Source organism: Seriola aureovittata, chromosome 21, assembly GCF_021018895.1.
Source record: "Seriola aureovittata isolate HTS-2021-v1 ecotype China chromosome 21, ASM2101889v1, whole genome shotgun sequence".
Classification (NCBI taxonomy): Eukaryota; Metazoa; Chordata; class Actinopteri; order Carangiformes; family Carangidae; genus Seriola; species Seriola aureovittata.
This window is the reverse complement of record NC_079384.1, coordinates 16886249-16908225: the sequence shown is the minus strand read 5'-3', so window position 1 is coordinate 16908225 and position 21977 is coordinate 16886249. Positions and strand designations below refer to the sequence as shown.

At 41.4% G+C, this 21977-nt stretch overlaps 1 protein-coding gene across 1 annotated transcript in view; it reads left to right on the top strand.

The window, feature by feature from the left end:
- thrab (thyroid hormone receptor alpha b) overlaps positions 1 to 21977 on the top strand; it is a 138309-nt gene that overhangs the window by 49900 nt on the left and 66432 nt on the right. The window contains exon 3 of the mRNA XM_056366540.1: positions 6667 to 6735. The gene's annotated coding sequence lies outside the window, so the exon portion shown is untranslated. The remainder of the gene's footprint in view (positions 1 to 6666; positions 6736 to 21977) is intronic.

Genomic DNA, 21977 nt, shown 5'->3' with positions numbered 1-21977 from the left:
CACACACGCACATCACACAGATTGCACACCACTCTCTTCAATCCATACGTCACGCAGTTCACTCTCTGACTCTCTTATAACGACGCATCATTTTCTCTCTTGTTCTCTTGCCTACACTCTCCTGCCAGAAAAGTTTGTTCTCCCTCAGGCTGCTGGCATCGATGCTCATAAACTGCTGCAATTGTTTGATAGTATTTTTCCTTTATGCCACTGGTTTGTGTGGGTCGAGTTGAGTTCATCCAAAAAAGATCAAAAGGGTTTTTGGATGTTGGATCTAACTAACTACTTATTTTGTGATGGTTCAATATGAAGTGCCATGCGAGGAGGAGATAGTGTGAAGGTGGTGATGAGTGGGATATGAGTGTTATTAAAGGGCCCTGTTTTCATGTGAACTCAGCAAAGCCATTGACAGGGGAGCCGCTTTACACCAGATTAGTTCTGAGCACTTTCCCACAGACAAGCCACAAGAATATCCATGATGCAATGCACTGCTGCAAAGTAGATGAGTGGGATCTTGGAGGGCATTTCTACTGTGAATTCCCTCAATCCAGCTTAGACAACTAGTCAAAGCCATTGCAGTGTATACTTCACCATGAAATATTGCATTGTTAAGAGACACCTCAAAGTATTTCTGGAGACATCTGTTTCTAAAACGTCCTGCCAGTCTTATTGTCAAGTACGATGTCCCTTGCTGAAATAACTTGGTTAATTTGGGCCTTTGTATGTTAAAATTACATTTTGCCGGAGCCTTGCATGGCTCGGTCTGCATCGTCAGAAGATTGTCTCCCCGAAGGCAGAGCAGTGAGGCAGGATCTGATCTTTTCCATCCACCATCATTCATAGTCCTGACAGGCCAGTGAATTCCCCACACCCCTCCCAGCCAGCAGTTCAAAGGCTTACATTTGCCACCAGAGGGGGGGGGGGGGTGTAGTGGTGAACTTGGGGCCCACTGACAGAATTTACCCTCAAGATGTTTTCAGTTGGATGTCCTCTGAAGTGGGAGACTTTTTCTGCTTCTGTTTTAGACTTCCTCAAGTCCACTGTGAGTATTTTATCTGGTGAGATCTTACTGGTGATATTTTCGCTGGCATTTTTTAAGACACTTGGAGGAAGCAGCGGAAGCACATATGGTACAAAACAACCCTCTCTTGTAGCATGCATCAAAGACATCTCAAATGTAGAACTTTGCCACAAGACTTATAATTGAGATGCCTCTGCTGTTGCTTCAGCGTGAAACAGCTTTTCCTTTTTTGTATCAACTAATGATTGTTTTCAGTGTTGGACTGAAAAATAGTAGGGCAAAGACTCTGAAATGCTTAATTGGCATCCCATAACATGCCTCAACGAGAGCTTGTGGTCAGATTGTTAAAACATCATCTAAATATATTTACAAGACAGGTTTTACAGCCTCCCTTTGAAAATGCAAGGATGTGGTGGTGATGTTGGAGTGCAGGCATGGTCAGATAGGCATCAAACAATCAGTCATGGCACGGGAGTCAGCCTTTCATGGATCTTATCAAAGCCCCCCGACCCCCTTTGTTTTTCTAGAGTACTTCCAGGCTGCTATGGTTAATGTGAAGCTATCAGATAATTAGATTCCTGTTAAGAAGATTCTTCGTGACATTGTGCCTTTAGGTCAAATGAAATGCATTTTGACAGCACCAGCCTTGCAAACACCTCCTGTACCTTTGATCAACCTCTCAGCAGAACTGGATCTCCTTGTGATGTCATCTGGGATCTGTTGTATCTCTGCCATAGTACTTATGTTGCTTATTTTGGTTTGGCTTTTGAACCACGTATTTATTTGTTTAAGCGCTACAAAAACACAATTTCCAAAGACGTACAGTGTACTGCATATTTTATTAGATAAAGAATTGCTGTGCTTCTCCTTGTCTAATTACAGTCTTTTTTTCTTTTTTTTTAACCCTTCCCAGAGTTGTCATCTGCAGTACCTCAGTCAGACTTGCCCTTTGCTATGCAATATTGAGAGTGACCCATTTTTATGCCGCTATGCTGATGAGAGCCGTGACTGAAGGCAAGTCAGGCATCTCTCCTATTCTCTTGAATGCAGTATCTCAGGAACACTTGAGGGAATTTCTTCAACTTTGGCACTAATGTCCATTTGGACTCAAGGATGAACTGATTAGATAATGCTGGTCAAAAATCAAAGGTCAAACTCTCTCTGACCTCACAAGATGCATTTTAACCATAACTCAAGAATTCATACCCTGTTTATGAGACAAACTCACACAAATATCTTATAGGATAACAAGTGATGACATTTTATATCCAAATGGTCAAAGGTCAACTCTAATGTGACATCATAATGTTCTGCAAAAACACTTGTGGCCATTATTCAGCGCTATAACTTAGGAACATTGCATCTATAGTTCACATTTGGTCGGATACTGAATCGCTGACACTAATCTTGTCGAACTTCAAACCGTGGTGATTGCATAGATCCTCTGTGCTGCTGGGTTGAGGGTGTGTGTGGTGCATCCATGTTTTCACTACATAGCTACAAGGCACGCAACCGCGAGGCAGTAATTCTTGTCTTAGTACATTAGCATGTGTAACCTCACAACCGTCTATGGTTTACTGTGTTTGCTTTGTTGACAGGAAATAGGAAGTTGCCTGTTTACATCTTGGTCTGCCGTTGCTTTATTGTTGATGCATCTGCACCTCCTAAACTTGCTTGAGGTATCAGTATGAGGTTATAATTACTAAACACACCTTTAGATGATGATGTGTCTGTTGCTCGGATGTTTTTGTAGGTTTAAGTCAGTTTTTAAAGGTCTAAAATCAGGTCAGACAAAAGAAAAAAAAAGTAATGCAATCCATCCAAGTCGGTGCAATCCATCATGAAAGCTGTTGACTACATGTACTGTATGAGCCTTGAGTCATGCCATTGGTTTAGACCCAGCTCCATATACTGTACAATGAGATCTGATACTGCAGCAGGATCAGCTTAGATACACCATAAAAGATGTGATAATAATTTTAAAAAATACTGGGTCCTACACTTCCCATAATTCATTTTGGTTGCATCTTTCATTAGAACTTCATGCACGCTGTTTTCTGTTCAACATTTAAAGCCTCATGCCCAACTCAAGGCAATCACCAGGGTTTTGTTCTCCCTCCAGAATAATACACTCCATCATGAGTAATTTGAGCTTTATCTGTAAAATCGGTGGAGGACCCCTTTAAAGTCACATTACTAATCAGCATTAATGAGACATTCAGCCCATCCTAAGCTATAGACAGGCAGAGTGGTAATTACGTTCTTGTCGGTCAGCCACTCCCCAACAATTCACCGTAAGCACTGACTGGCGGATTCATATTGGGTTTTGACAATCCAATCCTGGTTAACCACCTGTCAGGTTTCTGCCTTGAAAACTAACACAACATGGGGGCTGAGAAATTCTTTCCCACTCACCCACATTTTTTTCCTCCCCTCAGTGCAGAACACTCAAATTATATAATTAGTTAGTTTTAGGCCCAGCAGGAGTGCATCGTATGACTGCTTCTGCATTGAGTTTCCTTATTGTTTGCCTAGCTCCCCTTGCAGTGAGCTACCGCTCCCTTTGTGCCCTGTCTTTTTTGCCCACACAGGCCTGCAGAGGAAGAGCCCTCCAGCTAATTCGAGACTTGCCAGTGGAATTTCACTGTGACAAAGGGTGCTATTCATGGCGGCAGGATGGTGAAAAGGCCGCGCTGGCAGTGGCGATAGCATTGAAAAAAAAAAATGAAGAGACTTCACTTTGAAGCTCACTTTCTTGCAAAGACATTGAAGCCCTCGACCCAATGCAGTGCTGCTCTGCTGTCAGTGCCCCCTCACTTTGCTTCTGTTTTCCCCTCTGCTGCTAGTGTAGGAGGATAGATGTGAGTTGGCCTCTGTCACAGACTGTCAACAGGGGCTAAATAGTTGACCTCCCATCTTAACATGTTGTCTTCAGTGAGTTGATCTAGTGTCTCTGTGGCATATCTGACCCATATTCTTTCAATGCACTTTTCATTTCAAACAGTCAAACACAGCACAAACTCAGTCCATTTCACTGACTCACTACAAATCCACTGAGTAGCCCAGAGATCCTTTGTGTAAACTCAGTGTATGACCTTCAACCTTATCTATTAGTAAAATTAGTCATGTTTAGAGGCTCTTGTGCTTCTTTGATCCTCCATCCATTAAACCATTCATCCACCTACCCACCATTCCTACCATCCACATCCTCTCCACAGTGTTTCTGCAGGAAAATCGATTCTTTATGTTCAGGCTGAGGGGAGTTCCCCTCATGTGGCATGATAAGTGCAGCCATCCTTGTCTTTTCCTTCACATATACACACATGAATGAAACAGTAGGACTAGGCAATATGGTACGGTATTAATATGTGTCATGATGTAGGACATCTTCTGGATTATCACTTGAAAAAAGTGATTTTCTTTTTTTTTTTATTCTTTTGTTTTTGAAAAATCTAGTAATTGAAATAAATGGAAAATCCAGCTCCACTTAATAGCTCTTTGTAAAGCTTTCAGCCACAACCTGTGGTAGTCTTCAGCAGATCGAGTTTGCTCAGTTGAAAGCTCCAGAACAAGCTAGAAAGTTTAGCTAAAGTTAACATTTCTGAAAAAAATACCAAGACAAGATTTTCTACTTGTCGAAAATGCAACAAATCAAATATCTAAAAATTCAACATCCACTTTCTTTCCCAAAACTTTCAAGTGCATCCTTTGGAGTTCCTTAGCAGGTAGGATGTGTGCAGCTTAAAGCTACAGAAAAAGTAAGTTAACGTAAAGTTAGGATATTTTTGTCAAATTTTTATGCATGAGATAACAAGACAGGAAAATATGTAACTTACTGATACAACACGAGACACAGACACTCTCTAATTTCACATCATATGTCCACATATAGAAAAACAGACAAACACATATGCACACGGTCCGGTGGGAGCATGAATACATTAACAGCTTCCCCTTTCCTCTCCCGTCTCAAAAAACTTTACAGTTTAGGTGGTTTCCCTTCCTTCCCCTTTCTCACTTTCACAGATTTTCAGATTTTCTGTTTGTGGATACCGTCTCATTAAATCTCTCTTTTTCCTCTGTGCCAAGCAGCTGTCTGTTGAGGCCAGCATGTCTAGTAATGCTTGTGGGCATTAGCGTCCATGTGGGATTTTTATGGAGACACGAACCGTAATGAATTGTAGCAGGGCTAAATATCCTGTAAAAGCTTAGATACAGATTGTCAGGCTAATATATTCATTATGAAGTTGTAATTATCGTAATAGACCTCACCAGAGAAAAGAAGTGTTGTGTGAGGTACAGCTACAATCTGCTTTTCATTTTGCGCTTAATAGAAACTGACTGACAGGAACTAAAGTCAAAAGCTGTATTGGAGCACAACAACAAGGTGACATCTTTGTCCTTCATTTGACTCTCATTACACTGAACCATAGCTCTGGTTTTGTCATACATTACATTGCTTTTCTGACTTACAAAAAAAAAGAACATGAAAATTCAGCTGCCATGCTGTGAGTACTGTGGGCAAATAGACAGTTCTGATGTTGAAAGGAATTGTTTCTTGCTGAGAGGAAGATGAGAATATCTACACCATTCTCATCTGTGAGTTAAATATGAAGCTGCAGTCACTGGAGAAAGAAGCTCACTAAAGTTTCTAAAATATTCCTGTCACCCGTAAACAGCGCTGGGTGGTGGATAAACTATTGTTCTTCCAGAAGTAGTTCACATACAGTAACTCCATATAACACCACAAATCGTCATATTTATATACAGGCAATCTGTCTCACCCATTTCCAATTTTTATGCTAAGCTAGGCTAAATACAGCCAATTCTCATCCAGAGATTTATATCGATCTTTTCATCTCACTCTTGGAAAAGAAACCAAAATGTTCTTCAATTATACTGAAACTTGCTGCAGCTAGCTTAGCATAAGAGCGCTGCACTAGCTTCTTATCTGAGTTGGCGAGGTAGTACACATCAAAGTCAGAACTTAGCGGTAGCAGAAGTCTATAGCATGCATGCTAATATCTACCTGATGCCAGTCTGCCAAAGTGCCAATACTCACATTAGAACCAGTGATGCTAGCTGTAGGAGGGCGTTTCTGCACCAATTATAGCATGACTGTGACGCAGGCCCATAGATAAATGTTTGGCTTTCATGTCTGTCTGCGAGGTAAACAAGCCGAGGCTCCTGAGGCCAGAGTTAGATTTTTCACAGAAGGACGGGGTGGAGAGAGAAGTGAGGGAAGAAAACGATGGAGAGGAAAAGGAGGGAGGAATAGAGCAACAGAGGGAAAGTGAAAAACAGAGAGAAATAAGACAAATATGAACAGTTGAGGAACGAGGGAACAAAAACAAGGTCTTCGAAGTAAGAAGAACAAGAGACTGAAGGAAAGAGAGGAAAGATGAAGGCAAAGAAGTCAACAGATGAGAGACACAGAGAAACAGAGAAGAAGAAAAGTAAGCATGAGGAATCAGGGCAGAGGGGATTTCAGTGGGAGGATGGGTGGGTGTCCTAGCTGGCCTTTGTACTGTATGACCCTGTTTGTTTTCTATATGCTATTTCCCTCCCTTCCCTCCTCTCTCTGCCCCCCACCCTCTGTCTCAGCTGCTCACCCACCCTAACAATCCTCTTTTTATTTCTTCCAGGGCGGAGACGAGGCGGACCACACAACGCAGGAGGCCTGGGGAAATCATTAACCTCATACAACATGACTGGTAGGTTATTTTCTGCCCGTCTGCCCATGTGTTTAGTAGGATACATGTACACTTGTTATGTGTGCGGACATAACACAGACGCAGCGAGCGGCTGGTTTGGAGATGCTGCTGTTTGTATAATGATTTATTATCTTTATCACTTCTTCTGTCTTCATTCTGTATTTGTGTTGCATATGCAGTATGCTGATGTGTTTACTCCTGCTTTAGCCCTACGTCTTACAATTACAGTTCTGCAGTTTATAAGCAAGAAGCTTAAGTGACGCCCACTGATGAGCTGCCATTACAGGGGTGTAATTTCCACCTGGGATGGGGGAAACGTGATCCCCTCACTTTCTAAAATTATATTTAGGAACTTTTAAAGTTTGATTTACTCACTAAAATCACTTGAAACAGCATCGATTACAGTCCAGCAGCTGACACAGTTTAAATTAAAGGAGCTCATCATGGTCATTCCAGGTTTTTACCTAATGTTTTTTAAGCTTTGTGAGTAGCGTGGTTGCTTTATAGTCTTTTTTGCCCTCTGTTTTGCCTGTCAGGCTCACTACAGTTTTGGTTGTTGTTTGTTTTCTTGAACCTTTATTGGAGACTTAACAGAATGATAAAATGACTGCTATTAGTGATATTTTTTATAATAACAATGTATAAAATGACAAGCACCAAACAGCAGGAGCATTTAGGGGCCAGCTGGTGAACATAGTGCAGAAGTTAGCAGCTAAAGAGACAGATATTTCCCTCCTGAGTTGGTAGAAACCAAAAACAGCTGAAAGAGAGAGGTGTATAGAAATCTGGCAGCAAATTAAAGCTAATGTTGCTCTAATGTTAGGCTAATCTTGCTCTCTAGCTGTTTGCTGGCTGTTTGCCTTATCAACTTGAAAGGTGATGATATGGCAGCGCTTTTTTTTTTTCCCCACAACTTTTTGTTTTATTCACAACTTGCTCTTTAGTGGTTAGAGATGTGAATACAGCCTTAACTCAGTCTCAGCTCTCTATTAATAAAACTAAATGTAGATGGTGTCTCACTAATGCAGACAGGAAGGCAACCTTTTACTCTCTTTTGTTTGACTGACGGTTTGGTATCTCAGTTATATTATATATAATGTGTAAGGTGTTACTTGCAAGGTTAATATTAATGTATGTAAATAGTACTGTTCAAATTTTCTCTGGTTAATCCCCTCAGACTTCACTCTGCCCCCTCACATCTCAAACCATATTCTATATACATCTCCTTATGCCCAAAAGACACCAGTCGCTCAATGCAGCAGCATATAAACAAGATGGCACAGCATATGAAGCATAATGTAAAGCATATAAAGTTTGAATGGAGATTTTAGTTGTGTCTGATGTTATTTCATCCGAATCAGTCTCTCCAGCCGTAGCTCACCATGAAATGTGTTTTTTGAAATACTGTCTCAAATAAGATGGGACTGTGGCTTGTAGATACCAGATATCTTTGTACTGCAGCAATAAGTCCAATGTAATAAATATAATACCATAGAAGAGGACAAAAAAAAAAGTTTTAGTTTAGAAATATGCTTTTTTATGGAGCATTGGTGCTGAAACATAAGAGTGACAGTGATGTATTTTGACATGTTTTGTACACTGCTGGTTTGTTCTGGACTCTTTCTACTGTAGCTGAATGTGTGACTAGATTAATACTGGATCAAAGCCGTTATATTAATGTCAGCTGCTACAGCTCGGCCAAAAAAAGGAAATAATAAATCTTGCATTACAACTCTTTGACACTGCATTACAGTGCAGACTTGTGTAGCTTGAAGTTACATAATGAAACACAGCATCATTATTAAGAAGAGTGCACAGAGTGATTGATTACTGTAGGTTTTTTTTTGATTGTGATCATCTTCATTTGTCAGAGGGATGATAGGTGGGAGCTCATTTTTAAAATGAGAACCTGTGATCTATTTGAATTTTTGACAGTAATTCTTTTATCTCTTATAATGAGCACATCAGACCTGAAAAGTAAAAAAAAAAGTGCATTCAAGTGCTCATCATTTAGACACCTTGTCTCAGATTTTTTGTTTTTATTATGTAATAGTAACTCTTTCAATTAGTGTAATGTAGCCTCACACCTACAGTATATTAGTGAACATGATGGCTTTAAAGGCTTTTTGTGTGTCATTATGTGTTGTGAGGTCTTAATGGTTATTGATGACGAAGCCGGTGAAATGAGTGGTTTTTCTCAGCAGAAATCTGCAAGACAAGAAATTGAAATAATCATGTTGTTGAAATGATGGAGCCATATGCGGAGCTCAAATTCAAAGAATTAGACTTTTATTTAGATTCTACCTCCTCTCCTCTCCTCTCCTCTCCACGCACAGCTGGAGAGAATGGGGAAGTGCATAATTGAGGTTTAATCCTGCTCTAAGTCCCTGCAGCATTAGGGAAGCAGCAGAGGCATATAATGCATAGCTGCTCGGGCAGAGTGAGACGGAATAACCCCCAGAGTTGTTTGGACAGATGTTTGGTGAGAAAGGCTTTAATGGTAGAGAGCTCACAGCAGACCAAAGGGGACTGGTGTCAGTCACGGGCTTGAGTGCTACATGCCGGTACTAGACACAGGTGATACTAAACTGAGCCTGTGTAAATGCTGCTGTGACCACAAGAGCTAAATCTAATATAATAGATCTTTGAAGGCTTGAGCGAGTCTTGCCATCAATCTACATATCAATATCCCTCATTCTTGCATGCGAAATGAGGTGGTGTCATTTTCAGTTGCGACCCTTCCTTGTGTGTTGCCACAGCGATCAATGCAAAATGTACACATTAGGTTTGGTTGTGTCCCACTCCTGTGCAGAGGTTGTAATGAAGTTACCATTACTGTGTCAATATATTGTTGATGGTTATAATGCTGTTGTAAATAATTAGCACTGAGGGAGTTTGACCTCTCTGAAGTCAGAGAGGTTAGTGACCTGGTTTGACTGGAGTAAAAGCTACTCTGATCATTTTTCACCTGTGGTCTTTATCTGTTATGATGCTGTTGTAAACCCATGTTGCTGTCAGATAAACACAATTTATAATGAGGCATAATATTCCACACCTTCAGAAATTTAATAAATGCATTTTAAAGCTGGATTTTCTTTTGGACAAACGGAAGTTCTGCATGTATATAATTCATTAAAAATTAGCTTCCATCATGCGGACGTTCGGGTTTAAAAAGTCAGACGAGTAGAAAATGATAATCTGCAAATTATGTGGACAACAACGGTTGCAGTTGATTTAGGAAAAACAAATATACTGTGATGTATACCACTATTGTCCGTGCTTTAGGCTGTACCACCCAGCTCTACTTTTGACGCTTATAAAAGCTGTGAAACTTGCTCCTTTGTGACTGGCTCTAGCAGTGACCTTTCGAGCCACTGGTCCGCACTTATCTCCGTGCTTTCAAGATTAGATGAAGACCACAACATGTGTGATTTCTCCATAGGAGGAGGAGAGCTTTCTTCAGTGGGGAAAATTGAAAGAAAATTGTTGGAGTCAGTGGAATTGAGCAGCGGAGATATTTTAGAAGGTGTGTTTATCCCCAGGAAGTGAGTCTTTCAGTGCAGGGTATGGGGGTGGTGCAGATGTTAGACTCACACTTAAAAGTTCAGGGGTTGTTGTGCGTGTATGTGTGTGTGCAGGGGGTGTGCAGCCGTGTATTCATGTGAACGTGTGCCGTTTAGTGCCTGTGTGTGTCGTTAAGTAGGAGCCAGGCGGGGTGTTAGGCAGGGGCACAGGCAGGCGAGGAGGTGGGATCAGTCTCCCATCACTGGGCTACAGGCAAGCATTCTTAACACCTCATAAATATCACCTGGTGCTCTAGGACCGCTGCTGACATAGCTGCTGCAGTACACACACACACACATACACACATGTACTTTTTAGTGGGTGCATGTTATATGCTGCCATGTGTATATGAATATATATGGTATGTTTAATTGCACACATGCAGTAAAGTAAGAGGCTGAGAGTCAGTCATGTCAACAGCAGCAGTGAAATTGGAAAAATAAAGTGATGTATAATCTGTCTGTCAGTGGTCTCTGTTGGAACAGAGCACCTCTTATTGAAAATGATTTCTGTTTGAACAAAGAAGAGAAATAACTGAACTAAAAATAAGACAATCTGCCTTTGTTGTGTCTGAGTTACACTAACAAAAGCCTCCTGTGTCTTGTTGCTTGATATCGTGATTTGATGTTCTCCTCCCTCTACAGGTGCTGCAGAGAAAGAGCATCTGGTCTACTCAGTCTTCTTTTCTACCTGGGTTAGAAAGCATGCAGTAACGTGCAGAGCTGTGGTCAATCTTAACAGGAAATTCCAGTTTATTGCAACTTGGATTTTATTATTGTTTTTAGTTATATGGAATGAAGGAAGGAACTTCTTATAAGGAAGAAGTTACATATTCAGAGAGGTTGCCTTAGCTTTATCTTTAGGTTTGACTAACCTATGTGTTTAGTGATGCTCTCAATGTTAATGAGTTTTATGATAAAACAATACAATCGGAGGCCGATGCTTATAAATGAGCGACACACAATAACTCCCGTGAACTTGGATGACATTGTTTTGATTGTGGCTAAAATAATTTGCCACTCTTAAACAACTCATCCCCAAAACATTTCACTCTTCCTCTGTTTTGACACACATGAGAAGGAAGTAAAGTTAATCTTGGCAGCATTGTAGACGCGCAGAGTCCAACCCATTGAATTAATCTGCCACACAGTAGCCCAAGTAAAACTAATCCCTCCTCCCGTTTGTCCTGTTTCTCATCACATTCCAGTGACTTCTACGTTAGTGCTCATTGATTCAGATTTTTGTCAGTAACTGTCGAAACCAAGTCTAAAGTCTTGACATTATGCAAAGTAGTGGAACCTATTCTTCCCACTGAATATTATTCAGTGGATTTTCATATTATTCCTGCTATGACAGTCTGTCAACTCACATTCCTGTGACACTGAGCCAGTTGGTGATGTTTCTGAAATCAGGGGAGAGTCTTAGGCTTGCTACTGACATGGTGTTTTAGTGGTTTCAGTTTACGGAACACAACAGAAATGCTTCTTTAGCTTAATAGTGTTTTTTTTTCCTCATTGATTTTCCAGTGAGGAAAATAATAATAACTGTGATTTGATATTTGGTGGTTTTTAACAATTAAATCTAATCATTTTCTGATTCATTTCTGCCACCAGTTTTGGTTGTGTAATTTTCTGCAAACACAGCCCAGGGGCTCTCAGCACAAGAGTAGAAAAACATATTTTCCACTCGGGTTAAAAAAAAAAAAAAAGAATCTGCTTCTTTGCTAGAGGGAAATGACATTTAATCTCTTTGTGCTTTCCATTTTCTCATCCGCTAAAAAGCTGGATGCATTGTCACAGACAATGAAGCAAATTACCCAAATAACCCCTACAAATGTAAAGCGAATCACTGGTATAACTGCAGTCAGAAGACATGCAATTACTGGTGAGGGGCATTAGGGTGCTTGGTTTATCTCTGCTGTTGTTGAGGATGTGTGCACTCAGTGAACTGCTGTGCAGAAAGGATTGCAGTGCAGTATAGCCAGAGTCCATTATATATTCCATTCACTTGTGTACTTTTCTATTAACTGTCCACAGGTGGCTTAATGCAAGTGTACATATACACACCATGGACTCTCCTGACCTCAGGTTATTTGTTTCCTTATTACTGTAGTAAAGGCCTAAGCTTCCTGAATGGAAAGGGAATATTCCACACTGACTTCAGAAGCAGTAAACATTTCTTCAGGGGTACTGTTAACACAAATCAGTAATGCCTGGATTGGAGCTTTTCTCCGAAACCGGCCACACGGTGCACCTGCTCTGTCTTTTTAATCCAAGAACATTAGTGATGACTGATTTGCCCAGTCAGCACATCTCACGCTCACACAAACACACACACAGACTTGACTTTAATTACCACGAGGCTGGGTTCAGTGGAATCAGTTTTTTTTGGAAAAGTATGACAGGTAAGCTCCGTTCAAGGTAAAATCTGTCTGCCTGAGGCATCATGGGAACAGGCGAGCATTCTTCCAATTTACCTCAGCCAGCTCACCTCTGTCAGAGATGCTGTTTATTTGCTAGATGAGACTTGACTTTTCTCACTATGTATTTCTGCAGGTGACTATAGATACTGCCTATGTTTTTAAGAGTTGGCCAGTAATTTTCTTTGGAGCAAAGTCATTGCAGGGTTATTGGCATCAGCACTCACTTTCTTCCCTTGTCACGCTCACTCACCACAGAAGTGTTGAGAGGACAGCACACGGTGTTACTGCCACTTCTTCTTTTTCACATGACTGTGCAAAACACACACATGCCTGTGAAGGTTTGCACAGTAACAGCAAGCAGAAGCCACCAAGTCACTGGCTATTATACACACTCCCTCAGATATTGGTAAGAATAAGCATTCACATAGGAAATAATCATTTCAATTAACTTAAACTCTACTCTCTGATGTTTTTGTGACTAGAATAATGTCAGTGTTAAATCAATAATAATGGATAATTGCCTTAAAAATATGAAAGCTCTATGAATGCTATTATTGTTGTTTAAAAATAAATATTATAAAATATCAATTTGAGCCCAACATGACATCTGCTTGTTATGTCCAATCAGCACTCCAAAAAGCAAAGAATTTTTGCTTGATAAATGACTCGAACTGTTTCAGTGATTTGGTGAATTTCCAACCTGTGAGAGGTCACCAGATGATTAGATAATATAAGATAAACATTACTACTTGTGACTTCTCTCTGTTTTTTTTTTTTTTTTTGTGAAATACTGGACACTTTCACATGCTTTTAAAAGTCCTTCAAAGGAAACAATCTTGAGAAGGAAAAATCACACTTTGGTTGAGCGGTCCAGTCGCCATAAAGGTCATAACCCCTCATAACTCATTTTAAGGGAGTGACAGGCCTTTAAGTTTGGGAACTGCCACTCTGATTGTTTTATGTCATTCATATTAAACAAAAATTTAGGTAACACATGTCACATACACAGACACACACACACACACACACACACACACACACACACACACACAGACACACACAAATAGCTAAAAAATACAGTGTAAAGCCCTGCCAAAATTAACAAAAACACAAAGGCTCAAGCTCACACTCACAGGGGTTGGCGGGCACGCACTCCTGAGAAACCACGTAAACACAGGCAGGCAGGGGGGCTCATGGCCGACAGCAGTGGCTCAGTGGCTGTGTGTTTGAAGCATGACTCCTCCAGGCCTGTAACAACCACAGAGAGAGAGATTCAGACACACACAGAGAGGATCTTGGCTTGGTCAGCCTGAATGCGTCTTTGCTGGTCTCCGTCAGAGAATTATCAGCTGAGCTAACTAGCTGTCTGATGCCATCCTGTCCACAGCTCATTGATCACCGGCTCCCCCAGCGCTCAGGGGCTATTTGCTAGTGGCTCAGAGGGAATGGTTTCCTGGCAAACAAGAGTGAGTCTGGGCAGGGATAGAGTGTGTTCTGTGTGGCCGGCCCGCATGCTCACAGTGACTGAAGTGAGCAATGTTTAAGCTTAACGAGAGATCGCATACATTAGCACAGAAAATATACAGTGCTGACCTCGCAGCTGACCACCACACTTCATGGCTGCTGCTGATGTTTTTGAGTGAGTGTGGTTATTTTCCAGCTGTCAAACACAAGTGAGGCCCTATTTTGTGGTGGTTGAAGACCAGACTCATTCATTTCTCCTGTGGCATTTTGATTTGTATTTGAGGATGTCAGCTCCCCCCTACGTTCATATGCTTTTTTTGGGTCTTTTTTGCCTTCTATTCCCAGACCTGGTTAACATTAATGAGCTGTTATGTTAGCCGCATCTCTCCTCTCTGAGGCATCGTGTGTAGCCAGGCTGAAGGTCCCATATTTTATGTGCTCGCTGGCTGCTCTCTGCACTGCTGCTGGAATCTGGGCAGAGGCAGCATCATGCAGGAGTTTTGCACTATTTCCTCCAGCATTCAAGGATAATGCCACTGTTATTCTATATTATTTATTGTCAATGAAATCTTATGGAAAGACCAAAACCAACAATCAAACAGTCCACTCACCAAATTCCATATCCTGTCTGAAGCACTCACCCTAAGCCCATTGGTTGCTATTGAAGAAGCATTTGTTGGGGACTATTTTTAGCCGTGGATTAATACACATTAGGTTCTTGTGAGTATTTCCAGCAACAGGATGGTGCTTGTTTTCATAGTAATGAAGATGCATGTGGCTGCCTGATGTGTTTTTAGTAGATTTCCGTCAACAAAGGAGCTCTGTGGCACAGAATAAGATGTATCAGGTTTGTTGGTTTTGGTCTTTTCATGTCGTTGGTTGAAAATCAGAAAAATATGCTACATTGTGAGTGCATAGCACGTCGTTGCGTTGCACCTCAACATGCCTGAGGTGCAAGCATACTGGTCTCTGCCACTAATTGGACAACAATTTGTCTGCCATAATTGCAAGCAGATTACAGCGTGTCTCCTCTCTGCTGCAGTTTCCTGCCTGCATGTATCAGTAAAACCGAGGAGGCTTTGTGTTGTTTTGCATCAGCATATGCTCTGCACTATGTGAGGATTTGCAGCCTGCCAGAATCCTCGCTGATAATTTATCGTGCAGTAATAATTGTTTGTTTTGTTTTGCTTTTCCATACAAAATCCCTTTGAGGTCAGAGGCCCAGGCTGTCATCAGAAATTTCACTCTTTGAGCGCATTGACATCAGATAATGAACTAGAACAATTAAGCCTCCCCCTCGCTCTCTCTCTCTCTCTCTCTCTCTCTCATGATCTGTCTCGCTTGCTCTCCTGCTGTGGCGGTGTCAATTGTAATAACTCGTCCACATCCTCTCCCTGCTTATCTTTTGGCTCGTCTCGCTCCTCCTCACATGCCTGCCGTCATCTCGCTTGCTTCACAAGCAGAGACACTGATGCTGTTCAGCAACAGCGCCTTCTTATTAGGAGCAACAGACTCGGAGAGCACCCAGAAAAGTGCCTGTGTGTATTGTGTGTGTGTGTGTGTGTGTATTTTGTATTTTTGCAGCCTGTTAAATGTGCTTATGTGCAAATGTTTTTAGTAGTGCTTGTGTGTGTGTGTTCCTTCTACAATTTACAGTCCCCCCAGGACTTCAAATGTGACAGAATGTAAATATTCAAACACTGTATTTTATCCCAAAATGGCATCTGCATATTCAGGAACAAATATTGTGTGTTTAAAAACATTTGGAATAACAGCATAAAGAAATCCTTGTTCTGCTGCCAAATCATTGCAGTTCTTTCTCCTTCTATTAGACCAAGATTTATTCAGACTTGTCAACTTGTATTTTTTTGACCTTGCATATACAGTATTTCATCTGGTCCTGGCCACCATTGATGACATCAGAGCCTGTACAGGGCGGGTCTTTGCTAATCAAACGACCACATATGAACACAAACGGCCACCTGGCCACTGTCCCATCAGTCAGCTCGTAAATGTCATCAGAAGGATGTGGGATGTGGCAGCTTTGGGACAGAAACATGTTGAGAGGACTTTTATCCTGCACAGTGGGATACAGTGGGAGGTAGAACTTTACTCCCAGCCTGGCCGGTTATATAAGTTAGAGCCTGGTTTCTTTAACTAGCAGCTGGGGCCTGGTTTGGGTGGCAGGCCTACGTCCTGACATAACGGGTATATTCACGTGTAAACTTGGATTTCACGCTTGGACGTGTATTTATTTCTGCACTGTGGAGGTGTAACAATGCAAGAGATGGTGACTGTGTGGTTATTGATCCCAGATTTCAGTGGATAAAATTAATAGAGAATAAACAGTGCTTTCTAGGGCCAACTCTAAAAACTGGAATTATTTAGCAAATTTATGAAGGTTTGGCAAAATAAAACATGAAAACACAATTAATCAAGCATAATAACATGCCCCTGCCATTTCCCTGCACAAGATTGCATTTGTATTGTGTTGCATTTGGGTCATGCTGCGCAACCAAACGATGCTCAGTCCTGCAGAGCTTGAGGAAATGTGTATAAAATGAGTGGAACAAGATGATTTTCCAACTTAAAATCTACTTAGAGGAAAACTAAAGGGATAAGCTACATTTTAAGGTACATTTTCCATGTGTAGTGTCATCATCAGCTGTTAGGATAGTTGGAGAGACGGCATGAAACAAAGGACCCTGTCCGGACTCAAGCAGGGGACATAGTGACCATGACAACTCTGCTCTTTTTATTCTCTGTTTTTGGGCCTTTCTGGTGGGGTGGAGGTTTGTAACAGTGAGAGGCAGCAGGACATAAATACTTAGTTTACAGAAGAACCAGACGGTTTATTTGAAAAGTCTGTTTCCATCTGCAGCAAAAAACTCCATTGCATTTTTCCCCCCAGATTTCCCCTGAAGAAATTGTTTTTCTGTAACACGTGGAGTTAAAACAGAATCATAGTTGAAGACTGATTAGCGTTCAGTCTTCATTGTTGAGTCAGTTCAGTCTTCATAGTTGAAGACTGATTAGCGTTCTGTGGTGGCTGTCATATCCAACAGTGCTGTTAGAACTTAACAGCACATTTCACACACCAACTCTGCACATGCACAACACATTCATACAAGCCACATATAAACCAAATACCTAATGGTGTGGATTATTATAGCCCACCCACAGTATCAGCCTGGACCACTGTCTTATCTGTTTGATCAGATAATTACCACTATTATGCACACACACACTCACACTCACACTCACACACATTCACACACACTACCCAAGAGACCAGTTTTATGCAGTGAGCCGCTGGGCTTTGGCTCTTCCCGCTGCCTCTCCTCTCTCCACACCGTCCCTCTTCCTCTGTTCCTCCTTTCTTCTTTATTCCTAGTCTCAGAGCAGCCTTGGCAGCTTGTGACTTATAGAAATAAAACAAGGTCTGGAAACTATAAAGAAAAAAAAAAAAAATTGGATAAGTGGCCTTGTGACTTGTTAAATTTATATCAGTCTGTGACATTGCACTCCAAAAGATCATTCCTGGCACTAAGCTGCATGTACGTTTAATGATGGCGCGGTAATATGAAATCTAAAGTTCTTGATGCCTGTAAATTGTGCATTTACAGGAGCGTGATTCAAGTGCTGTTACTTAAACATGGTTTATTTAGCTAAGTCCGACAGAGTTTAGGCTCGGATCTTGATCTTTGTCGCACTGCTGCTGCCCTCTGAATGTTAACATCTGAGCTTCGACTCTGCGACTAACAGCTATGTGATATCATTTGTTAGCATGAGAGAAGCGTGGCTCTAGGGATGGAAATCTCTGTCCACCACTCTGGTCCAAACTGAAATATTTCAACAACTACTGGATGGATCGCCATAACATTCTGTACAGACATTCATGATCCCCAGATAATCTCCTGATTTTGTAAAAATATTCATGGTTCCCAGACAATGTAGCCGAATGATTTTGGTAACCACGTTTTCCTCTAGCGACGCCAGCAGTTGGACATTTTTGGATTTTTTATTATGTGAATAACCATTGGATGTGGTGATCCCTTAACTTTTCATTACTGTCAACATGTTAATTTGTTGAAGTTAGTATGATTTGGTGCTAATTTGCTAATATTCACCTGCTAACTTGCCAAGCTAAGATTATATTCTTTACTGCTAAACATCAGAATGTTAGCATGTCGATGTTGCATTTAGCTAAGAAGCAAACACTAATGACTTCACAGAGCTGATATCGTGGCTGTAAACTCTTAGCCGTGTTGTTAATTTCATCTGTAGTTCTCTCAACTCGCCTCTCCTGCCCCCATCTTCTTTTAACCACCATCCCTCCTTCTCACCTTCTCCCGTCCTCTTTTTTCATTTGCCTTTTTATGTTTTCCCGTCACATCTGCCCTCTCTTTTTTTTTTTTTTCCCTGCTCTCCTCTCTCCTTCATTTCTCCTCTGCAGCCCAGCAGAAGGAATGAGACACGTTTCCTCTCTGTTAATTGCCGTAATCAATGATGGCCCTGCCACCGTGTTACCCATAGTGCTGCTTTCCACTGTACTGCCACCTATACTGCTCCCCCTCAGCTCCCCCTCTGCTCTCCCCCCTTCTGAAGCGGCTCCTGCTTGGAAAGATGAGGGTCATTACCTGGCAGCAGGACCTGGAGCTCTGCTCAGTGCATTATAGCCTTAAACTTTAACCTATATCAAGTAACTCTAACGCACAAAGACAACAAACAACCTGGGCCATTAGCAGCTTCTCTGGCTATTATATTCCTTACCATAGGGAGTGAGAATATTATAGCAAAGGCTCTCACTGCCTAGAAATACATTTAATACCTTTTTATTAGTTTGACTATGAATTTCTTCAGGCAGGATGATTTATTTTATGTACGGTTCAATCATTTTTCTTGGGTTTTACTCTTTAAGCTTTATATTTTTCAGTGCTTTAGGGTCGTCGGTGAGAAGGGCTTAGCTGGAATTCCCCCTATGTGAGCCATGTGCTGTTACAGCCTTGTGTTTATTCATCATGTAACACTGCAGTTTTACATTTCCATAATTTAATTCCGGCCCTTATAAAAGCCAGCTAAGCAGAACGGGCTGGATCACATCCCCAAACCGCACGGCTAGATTTCTAATTTTAGCAGATCATTAGAAAATATTTATTTTGCTTTCTTCCCCCTCTTTCTCTGTCCACAGGCTTTTGACTGTCATTCAATCTTATGTCCACAGTCATACATCAGTGGCTATGCGGTGTGTAGATGGAAAGCTCTTATAGGTGGTCTGAGATGAATTTCCCACTATGGGATAAGTGTGTGGTTTAACGGGCGGGCTCTTGGAAAAGCCACAGAGAAAATGAAAAAACTTCTTTGACCCAAAGGAATGAACTCTAACTGAATCTAAAATTTGCTCTGTATTTCTAGAGGAGCTGTACAACATAGGGCGGCTGTCACCTCATCTCACCTCATGAAGTACTTAGCTAAGAGCTTATCAATGAAGTAGCAGTGGCATAAAAACAGTGTGTAGGTGTGACCAGTGTGTTTTGACACAGCCACTCACTCTTGGCAGCTGTCCTCTGCAGTTCTCAGTCCAAGTCTGACGTTGGCTAATGCGCTGACTCTAGCACTAGTGTGTTGGTATGTGTGTGTTTTTCTTAATGTCTCTGCAGGAATGTTTGCATGCATGTATGCGTGTGTGTATGGGTGGGTGGGTGGGTGTGCAGTCACATTACAGAGATGCAAACTGTAATTGCCCAGTCAGAAAGGCCAGGAACTGGTGCCAGGAGCCTCAGTAAGCGTTTCAGAGAGTGGGTGTGTCAGGGGTATGTACTACTTTCAGCCAATCGGCCCGCGGCTCTGTCAGGAAGTTGTGGTTTGAACACGTGTTACTGCGGCAACAAGGGAACTGAAAGGATAACGCACAGGGAAGAGATTGAGCTGTGTAGCGCTGCCTCTGCAGTTGATTTAATACTATTCTTTAATTACAGATACAGTGACATAATATGAAGCAGAGAGTTTAACACAAGTTTGTAGTAATTACAGAGGTGTGAGACGATGTCAGAGAGCTTCCACTGCAGAAATGCAAGCACTCAAAAATGAACATGGATACACACACACACACACACACACACACACACACTGATAAAAAGAAAAGACAAACTTGTCTGAGACATTTATTCTGACATTTCACAGTAGAGCATTGTCACAAACTGATTAAGTGTTACTTTGGTTATGTTCTCCTCACACTCTTCCGCTGTCACCTAATGGACTGGCACAGTATAGAGGTGTTTTCCTCACACACAAAAGGCATCACAAGCCACCCAGTGTACTCAGTTATCCTGAGAGGAGATTGAATGACACGAGCCATTATCCTCCTGCCCAAATAGCTGCACAATGATGCTTTTGCATGGCGAGGGAACAGTATAACAAAAGAATTATAAAACAGCAGTGAAGAAACTCAGACATTGTCAGGAGGGTACGTGATATACAGGTTATGGGATTGCATTTCAGAGGAATCTCAGCAAAAAAATGAGTGAAATATGTCTTCTTCCCTCAGGGAGAAACAGACACCACTGTGCACCACCTCTGAAATTAACACCAGGTTTTGGGAGGAAAAAAAAACCTTGCCTTTTTCACATAAATCCAGGTTGGATTAATTAATAAAGATCCCCTGTCACATTGTGACAAAAAGACTGTAATGCTTTCACTTTATAGCATCTTTTTCCTCTTTGTCTCACCACCATATGCTGCCCCAGCCACTCCAATCACATCAAAAACAATGGCTCAGTATCAAACAGGCTCCGGATTCGCTGCCAGTTTCCTTGACTCCAAGCAAAGCGGTAATGTCTAAACTAGCATAAAGCTCTCCTGTTGTTTCTCTACTCCCTGGCATCTTAGACTGGTGTTTCATCAAACATAACATTCCTCCCATGTGGCGAGTCAGAACGTTTTAAATTGAAGCTCTACATCTGCTCTTCCCGTCTTTGTTAAATGTTTCATAACAATGTAGAAGAAGAAGAAATTTTCCACGCTGGTATAAAAACCTGCACATAACTTGAGCTGAATAATGTTGCTGGGTTAATATCCAAACATTTGTCTTACTATTCAGCGCACATCAACGCCTTGTTCGCATTAAAACACTACATACATTAGCATAATATAAGTTGCAAAAATCATGTCGCCAATTCCCCTACCTGTCAGGCTTGTCAGTAATATATTAATCTGGTTACTGTATTAATCAGGCACACCTTATCCTTGTAATGAGGTGTGTAATTTGCTTTAGAGTCATGTACTGAGAAGTGTGTGGTAAAGAAAAAGAGAGATAGAAAGAGAGAACGAGCAGGCATTTTATTAAATCAGAAATTCACATTATGCTCAGTGTGCAGGCACAAAGGCTGGTTTTCCCTCGAGAAGCTCACTGCCTGGCATTTCCTGCTCTGGGATGGCGCTGTCCAGATTAGAGGAAATTGATTTAATGGCTTTAGTTTAATGGCTCAAAAGGCTACATCCACTGTGGATGCTTTCTTGTTCTGTCTGTTTTATTTCTTCCTCATCCTGTTCATGTTTGCACCTAATTTCCTTTATTTATTTATTTATTTCTGCAGCAGGTATTGTACAGGAATTGCTGTGTAAGTATGTGTAAGTATGAGTGGATGCTGCTGCTGTAGGAGGCAGTATAGCAGGCAGGTCTTTGGTTTGATAAAGAAACAGACCTGGGATCGATAGCAGTGGTAAACCAACACCTACAGCCTCAGGCCCAGCAGGGCGTTCAATTAACTGGAGCTGGTACACACAAACACAC